We start from the raw sequence: 9,446 nt of genomic DNA, 5'->3' as shown, positions 1-9,446 counted from the left end.
TCTTTCGGTTTGAATAAATGAGTCTTAATTTTGATAGTAGCATTGTACAATTTTGGTGCGTTGAACGATACTGAATTTTTCCATGATTTATTTTTAGGATCTTTAAAAAAAAGTATGAAGAAATTAAGAAATACTTAGAAATAAAAAAAAGTTATTTAAAACTAAAATGGGTCGGTGACTTTTGGTTCACCCTGTACTACAATTCACACATTTGTAAGCACTATTTAATACATTGACTGGAGAATTTGACGATTTATTTATGATTAATTTCCATGTTATTCAATTAAAAATTCTATATAATTTTTACAGAAGTTTTTTATATGTTTTGTTTAATATATATTCTTAAATATGTGTTAATGTTTATCCACGAATAAAAAAAGCTTATCTTTGAAAATGGATTGGTTAACCATCTTCTATCAATACATTATTCCTTGTAACTCTTGAGGGAGTACTATATATTGTAATTCAATTCAGTTTCAATCATCAATTATTGATATACATACTCACATATATTTATATATATATATAGTGATAGAGGGAGAGAAAGAGAAATGTATGATTTTTATATGCATACATATGTACATATATATATATGTACACACACACATATATGTGGGCAACATCAAGACTGATGAGCATATGTGTGTGTGTGTGTGTGTGTGTGTACTAGGAGGCTGCCCAGAGAGAAAGAGAAATGTATGATCTTTATATGTAAACCCATAGGCCGGTGATTTGCGCGTGACCGATCCTCGTGTTGCGCTAAATGTCCTGAAAACGGTCCGCGTAGGAAGATCTGTCGATTAGACGTCTTTTGTTAGATGAAGAGAAAAACATACCTGAGATGTTAAGTGTAGCTGGCTCGTTCTTCTCCCTGAAGACGTCTTGTTCCTTGAGGATTCGACATGGCCATTGGCATTGCCCTCAAAATGCATCGCTGCATTCCTACAGATAACAGGGACGTACCCAGGGTGATGAAAACAACTTTCCGGGACGGTTATGGCCTTTGTGTGTGGTTTACAATGACGGCAACATCATGCCACGGCAGATCTTTGGAGTCGGCTTGAAAGTCAACTCCAAAGTGCATCTGGATTTGTTGAAGAGTGTGATGATCCCCTGGTACAATCAGGTAGCCGCTGGCAGACTCTGATGTGGCAGCAAGACTCGTCGCCGACCTACAAGTCCAAAGAGTCTCAGGCTTGTCTTCAGCAGTGCTGCGACTTTGTACGCTTCTTTCATTGGCCGCTCTTGTCCCGACCTTAACCCGCTGGACTACTTCGTTTACGCCGAGAACATCACCAACACGAAATCCCACAACACTAAAGCCAGCCTGATCTCCGCCGTCCGCCGAGTATTCGCCAAGCTCCCTCCGACGCTTGTGGAAAAGGCATTTTCCCAGTTCTGGATCCGTATCGAGACGGTTATTGAGGTTGAAGATGGCTACATTGAATAGATGTTAGCTATACTACATAATCAAGTTACCTGAAATGATTTTTTCTAATTATTAAAACAAAGCTGCAGTGTTGTTTCCCTTAGACCAACAAATTTATCGTTCCACCGTGTAGAATATTAAGTATTCAACACCAGATATATATGATTGAAGAAATTAAACAATAGATATTACACAATATATATATTAGTATGCATTCTGTTGTCAGGATACCAGTATCTTGTGCATTACCTATCCTATTTTGTGGTAAGGAAGAAATTCTGTGTCTGTTCAGTTGCTATGATACCATCCTCGAAAGAATTTCCTTCTACATAGGAGAGCAGTGTAGTATATGTTCGTTCTCTGTATATACTAGCAGAAATATGCGACTGGGAGTGGCATACTATTTCTATATATGTAAGATGTTCAAGTTATTTTTCTGATCAAAATGATAATATGCGATCAGTACTTACTTCTGTGAACAAGACGGAGAAAAATATATATATATAATTGTCCTTCTCACTTTCCATAGTGAACTTCAGGGCCCCATGCAAAGAATTCAACCTATTGAAAAATGCTAACACTTCACTTTGCGATGGAAACATGGCCAAAGTGTAGTCAACATGTTTGAAATATGTGGAGGGTATTGTTCTAGAATTAAACAGAACTGATTCGTAGTAACCGACAAAAATATCAGTTAGGGCAAACGGACTCCCCATTGAACCCCCGTCGACCTGATAGTACATAATATCAGCGAAGATTAACTCCACTGATTTGGTGCACATTGGAACGAGTTCAGTAAATATTTCTTTAAAAAAACGAGAAGTCAAACGATCGCCATAAAGCGCGTCTGTACGAATACGTATCGTCTCGGTCGTTTTCTTGTACCTAAACCACGCAAAGTAGGCCTAATAAATACACTGGTACGTAGAGATCTCATGATATATTCACCTAACAGATTAGACACAGATAAGATCCGGGAAATATTTATCAATAATGGTCATTCATTGTAACTTATTGATGATTGCGTTGACAAGAAGTTTGATCATTTTAAATCTCCTAAAATGTTTGGACCTGCGAAGTGCCCTGTTTATTTAATACTACGGTGGATAGGGGACAAGAGTGCAAAATTATCTAAACAGATTGTTAGAAGTGTTTCTAATTGCTTCTATTCTGTTTCCTTGTGTTTGGTATACACTATAAGACCTGCTTTTCCTTCTTTTCGCAAAGATAGTTTGCCCTACATCCAAAATAGTAATATTGTTTATCAATATAAATGGCAGTGGTATACTGGTTATGTCGAGTGAAAATCTTTTCATTAGCTAACACGTATAAACCAGCACGTTCCATCCCCCTCTCTCTCTCTCTCTCTCTCTCTCTCTCTATATATATATATATATATATATATATATATATAAATATATATATATATATATATATATATATATATATATATATATTAGTAATATGAAAAATGAAAGTTAACTACATGGAAAGAAGTGTGTAATGACACTACAAAAAGATCACTTGGAAATGCAGTTATATTTTATTGTGTACAATAAATGTCAGTTCTTTCATGGGTTTTTGTTGCTGTTGTTTTTTTTACTGGAAATCACTCAATCTTCAATGATTTGGGCTTGAGTTTTCCATTTTTGCATGTCCAAAATAAAGTGCTGTATATTTGTATCCCGCAACAGCCGGGATCAATCAGCCCATATGCTGATCGTATAATACCAGAACAACACCGGAAAAACAATGGATTGACCCAATTCCCTGCACACTTTGCTGCGAAAACAAAAGAGTAACATGACAATTTAGGATAATGATAAAGATAATTGTCTGAAAAAATTTGAATAATATAGATCATTCTGTTGTATAGTCAGGTGGGAGATATTAAAACGTGTCATGTTTATATAGTGGGTGGACATATTGTTCGTTTAAGATTTGTATTAAAACGTATTAATCTTAATGTATTATTTTTTCACCGTGGGTATGATATTGACGTGTAAACTGAGTCATGTTGTATTAGAGAGTTATCACACGGGCATATTTTACAGTTCATATATAAGAATAATAATATATGCTTTTTTTCTTGAGGAATTCTTGTATATTCACTTGCTGAGCTCCGTGACGCAACCATGAAACGACCAGCACCATCCAATAGAGACATTAGTTCTTTCTTTTGTGAAACCACAAGAACAACACTATATTTTTATAATATAAATTTATTTCAGTTGTTAATCAAACTCAAACTGTCGACTCTAAACCTCCCGACGTCTGACCTCATTTCCGTTACGTCATCATTCAAAAACACACGTATCCCTTACGTGTGACTTTTCCACGTCTGCCTGCCCAAGGTTATTTTGTTTATATTTAACCTAGCTAATTTATATAAACATATCAGCTAAAATCAATTGTTACACTTAATTCCATAGACAATAAATAACTCCCAATAAAACTATTTTAAGAATATCGTAGATAAATAGATAGATAGGCAGGTAGATCGATAATAACTAATAAACTTTTAACAATGATAATTATTGAATAATTAGGATGACAGAAAACTTACTGGGACATGAAAGATTATTTGAATTTGTACAGTTTTGGGGGCTTTCTGTTCGTGTTATACTATCATGACACATATCATGGACTATTATAGCACCATTATAAAGATTTAATTTTCATTTAACTCCACCGTTGATCAACATTAACTTTTGAAATGCTACCGTGTTTACTCAGTCAATAACACTAATCTATACGATTGGGATAAATTAGTTAAAAGCCAAGATTCAGAAGAACTGTAAATATAAACACCAAAAAAAAAAAACCAAACGGGAAGCATCAATATTAAGAAAAACATCAAACTAGTAGAAAGCAGTACAAAAAGAGACATGCCGATGTGATAAATCCATTCAAATGAAAACTGTGCGCACTTTTTGTACTACAATCATTCAGCGAACGAATAACCATACGAAATGGACGTAGTATTAAAAACGAGGATAGAACATACAAGTGTGAACAGACAAACACAACCAAGCTACAATACCGGACTTGATGATAGTTATCAAAAGCAAAATACCACAAAAATGGTAAATTTAATCTATCCTAGTAAATTAGAAAGTGTAGATTAAATAGGTAGAAGGTCTAGGCGAATCCATGGGGGTTAGTTGAAAAACATGGAAGATTTCAGAGATGTTGCGTAATATAAATAATTGTAGGATTGACACCATGCAATCACTGCGCTGTGAAAACACTTTGAATGTAAGGAAAAAATGTTGTGTGCAAATCAATCTTACTCGTTTATATGCTGCATATATTTCCAGTTAGAAAATAAAATATAAAAAAATATATATATTTCACGAATCAAATAACAACATCTGTCAGAAATACGATATACTGATATTCTCCTTGAAAAGATTGGTTTGAACAACACAAAAAAACTAAAACGAGATAAACATTGGGGATACATATCAGTAAGAATGTCGAAGTCTCTTGTGATGAATTGAATTGTGGCCAGAAGCTAAGAAAAACAGATGTCTTACCGCGGGTGTGCAGCGAGTGCGTTCAGGCCGAGAAAAGGCTTGAAAATACTTTTTTTGTGTGCTATAATAGTCCATGATATGTGTCATGATAGTATAACACGAACAGAAAGCCCCCAAAACTGTACAAATTCAAATAATCTTTCATGACCCAGTAAGTTTGCTGTCATCCTAATTATTCAATAATTAACATTGTTAAAAGGGGGCACGGTCCTTAAACTGCAGTGCGCTCCCGAGGGGGGGGGCGTCACCTCAAACACGCAAAAGGGAATAAATCCGAGAAAATACGATCTCCACTCCCGTTGCACCTACTCTCCTGCCAGATGTGGAATCCCTCCAGCACCGAAAAATGAAGCTCGTTTTGTAGTTTCCAGCTTCACGCGCACACGAGATTTTGCGAGAACGCATATAATAAAATGCTGGCGGCCATCTTTGTTTTCCTTTTCTCGGCCTGAACTCATTCGCTGCACACCCGCGGTAAAACTTCTGTTTTTCTTAGCTTCTGACCAGATGAATTTTAGAGTGGTTGAAGTTTGTTGCGTCCGTACAGGCCGACAATCGCTGTCACCGAGGAATTAATGAAAATATGCTGCAGCGATAAAAAGAACTGATTTGTTACTATAATCTAACCAGAGGCATGGCGCGGGAAACATGTAGGCCCCGTTGTTCTCAAGATTCCAGAAAACATAATTTCTATTATAGGTGAAAAATCGCTTACAAGAAGCTCTAGTGAATAAACTGGAGGACAGTTATGAGCAGGGAATAAAAAACCGACGTAGTGAATATTGCATCTGCGATATAATTAAAGATCAAGTAAATTCAATGAGTGAATTCAACCGAATACTGCGAACAATAAGGGGAAAAAAAATAATGCGCTGAGAAACGAAAAGCAAAAAATACACATTGAGAAATATAAAACTACATAGATATCAGGCAGATCACGTTGTGATATTTCAGTTGTCCTGAAGCATTATTACGGATATAACGTCAGTATCACCGTCTATTTGGTGGCTGGGAGTCGCAAACTAATTCAACTTGAAACAATGGACCAATGGCAATATTTAGTTTTCTATCGCTTATTTCACACTAAAGAGCACCGAGCATTATCAGGACTTTTGCGTAACCTCGGAAGTCATCACTTAATCTGTAAACTATTTCAATCCACCGTAATCTCTCCTTTTGTCTTTTTTGCTAGTTTTATAACAACAATTATTTTATGACATATCATGTCTCCAATAAGTTTCCTTTGTAAGTGTTTTATTTTTATCTAAATATTAATTTACTTGTCCCTAGTCAAAGTGTCACACACAAAAAAAGCTTCACATTCGCAAGCATTAATTAATGAGAAACGAATTACATCTTTATCAGTTTAAAATAACTAAAACCATTTCCTGCCCAAATAATTTATAAACAAAAACATGGCGGTTTCAAATTGGCTATTTTATTTCATAATTAAAGAGTCATATTGAGATGAATTTTTGTGTTATAGTTTCTTTCTTTAAATTAAAAATTATACAAGTAAATTGACATCTGTTACTTTAGCATTTATATGAAAAAAAATATTCAGAAAAAGAAAATGTTGTTTGCTGAATTTTTCATCGCAATAAATCTATATTTTTAATATCAAAATATCAATTCTTTTTAGCTTTAAAAGTTTAAACAAGAATTTCCTCAAAATTGCTTCAAATTCTTCGTTATTTGTTTAATTTTATTTTTATTTATTTTATTTATAATGAGTTTAAATAGTTTCCAACTACCGTGGACGTTTTATGGGTTCTGCTAGTTATTATTATTATTATTATTATTATTATTATTATTATTATTATTATTTAGGGGGCTTTGTATTAGAGACGCGTTCGCCCATGTTCTTAACCTATAATACCCTTTTATTGTCTCACAATGTTATAAGCGCAGATGATCACGAAAAGGTGCAAAAGAAAAACAGAAAATAAAATCACTGCTGACAACCTAAAAATATCACGGCATCAGAAACAACTACATTCAACTATGGCTACAAAAACACAGGGGAAAGCAAATTAAAACTACGTGTATATAAGAAAACAATACGGTAAGTTACGTAAACAGTAAAGTCCACAAATTAACGCAGAAAAAATATAAAATATACGTAAGTGAAAATGCAGTACATTTGGAAAAATACATATGGATGAAGTACATCTGAGCAGGAGCTGCTAAAAAACCTATCCTGCCTTAACAGAGTACAAAATAGACTTCGTGGCTTAGTGGGGGTTGTCTTTTTCTCTTCCCTGCAACCTCTCTCCCACAGAATAAACGTTGCGAGCCTTTCTTTGTTTTATCATTATTTCCATCGCAAGTGCTCATCTGAGCTCCAATATCTGCACCCCCGTCTTCGTCAATCTTTCACGATAAACACCCGTCTAGCTGAAACCACTGTCAATAATTTCCCCCACTCTTTATCTGTGCCTTAATCCAAACGTAGAATCAAAGAACAAAGCTTCTTTCTTAGAACTGCACGCCTCTCTACCACTTGCCTGTTTCCCACCTGACTACAACTTGGATGTCTTCAAGTCCAACATAAACAAATTCCTGACGAACCGCCTGCTTAAGTAAGAGACTTTATAAAAGCTCTAATACTAACCATTACTACGACACTATCCCATTGATTACTGCGCACGCAATAACCATTATCCCCAAATGGCTTCCGGGCCTTGATAAGTGGTGACCTCCATGTAAAAACATTTAAAAAAGACAGCGCTTTAAAAATATAGACAAATTGCATAGCTACAAAACTGAATCAATGTCGATCGAAAAAAAATGTCGTCCGTGTATGAAAAAACTGCGTAAGGAAAAACATCTCCTATCCTTAAAAGAAAAACAACTGACAATATTTAAATATTAGGGAAGTTAATAGTCAACAGCAAAGCCCCCACATCACTGTACAACGGTATGATTGAGCATGGAAGTTGCAATAATAATAAAGTACTAAAATACTGGGAAAACATTTTGCTCCAACAGAGAATCCAGTCATTTGAGCTTTAAAAATGTTTATTTAACTGTTGTACTCAAACGAAAGAAATGGTTACAATATAACTTAATAATCAAGAACAAACAAATAATGTGGAATAAAATCGTATACTTTAGTTACCATATTTTGCAGACACATCGGTCGGGCTTAAAGATAAGAGGGCGCAGAGAAGGATGGCGACTTTCATCATGTTTTGCATTTCCAATATTTGTAGTGAGATTTCTCAGCTTCAAAAGGGCATGAGGAATGGTTCGAAAAAATCGCTTCTTATATATAGACATTTAATTACAGGAAAAATGATGTCACCGAAATTATTAGAATTACGAGGATTTAAATAGATAATAAAATAAAGGACACCTGCAGAAAGAAATAATAACAATAAGAATATAATTATTTAATATGTTGTTTATTTTTTATTGTTGATCGTTTGAATCTTGTTGCTGATTTTTATTTGTGATCTAATATATATTTATACTAGCATTTCACCCGGCAATGCCCGGTCATAAGATCCGCTTAAACATGATATTTTCATTCATAGAGATTGAATATTTATTATTGTAGAGACAATTCTTTATCCATTGTTATATTAAATATAATATATAGTACAGAGATATACCCCTTGTGAGAGTGAGAGAGGTCAACACTATACACATACACCAGTCTTTTTTTCAGTTGGCATGTTGTATTAAATGGCGCCCAAAAGTTGTTGTTCAGCTATATTCTACTCAAAAATCCACAACAATGAATAACTCTGTCGTGTTCAATCAGACGTGCTTGAATAATGACTTGGTGGCAAACTATATACAAATATATATATATATATATATATATATATATATATATATATATATATATATATATATATATATATATATAGTCATCCACATACATTACCGTTTCGTTGTATCACACCTTATCAGTGCGGCTAGACAAACACCTTTCCCGAGCCGTGGATTGAACCTACAACCGTCGATAGTCGGCAGCTCTCACCATTCGGCTACGAATCAGTGTCGTAAATATTTCTCCTAGGGTGTGTATAAAATCCACACCCTCCCGTCACAAAGTGCTCGAACCATCACCTTGTTTACAAACAAATTAATAGTAGGCTTCGCTTAATCGCTTTCAATACACGTCGGGTGAAGATATATTTACAAGGTGCTCAACCCAATATATATATATATATATATATATATATATATATATATATATATATATATATATATATATATATATATATAGGTTATCCCAGAAGTCGCGCACGATATATTTATATTTATATTTTTTTTGTTTCAGATTTTATTCGGCCCAGAAGTCGCGCACCATATATTTATATTTTTTTTGTTTCAGATTTTGATTCGATATGGGCGAGAAATTTACAATGCAAGAAAGAGTTAAATTGATTTTTATGTTTGGAAGAGATGGGGCTACATACCGCTCGGTAGCTAAAGAATTCAACCGCACTCATCCCGAGCGAGAA

The 9,446-nt window shown here is 34.5% G+C and overlaps 1 long non-coding RNA gene across 1 annotated transcript; it reads right to left on the bottom strand.

Annotated features, from left to right (window-relative positions):
* Positions 1-2,949: 2,949 nt before the first annotated feature.
* Positions 2,950-8,501, bottom strand: LOC145276605 (uncharacterized). Its single transcript, XR_013867963.1, has 2 exons — positions 8,090-8,501; positions 2,950-3,211 (listed from the first exon to the last, which is right to left on the bottom strand). It is a non-coding gene; the product is annotated as an uncharacterized LOC145276605 (long non-coding RNA).
* Positions 8,502-9,446: the final 945 nt, after the last annotated feature.

The sequence above is a fragment of the Euprymna scolopes genome, chromosome 1, assembly GCF_053919585.1.
Source record: "Euprymna scolopes isolate OS-2025 chromosome 1, ASM5391958v1, whole genome shotgun sequence".
NCBI lineage: Eukaryota > Metazoa > Mollusca > Cephalopoda > Sepiida > Sepiolidae > Euprymna > Euprymna scolopes.
The sequence above is the reverse complement of the archived record's forward strand: the minus strand, read 5'-3'. Positions and strand labels throughout refer to the sequence as shown.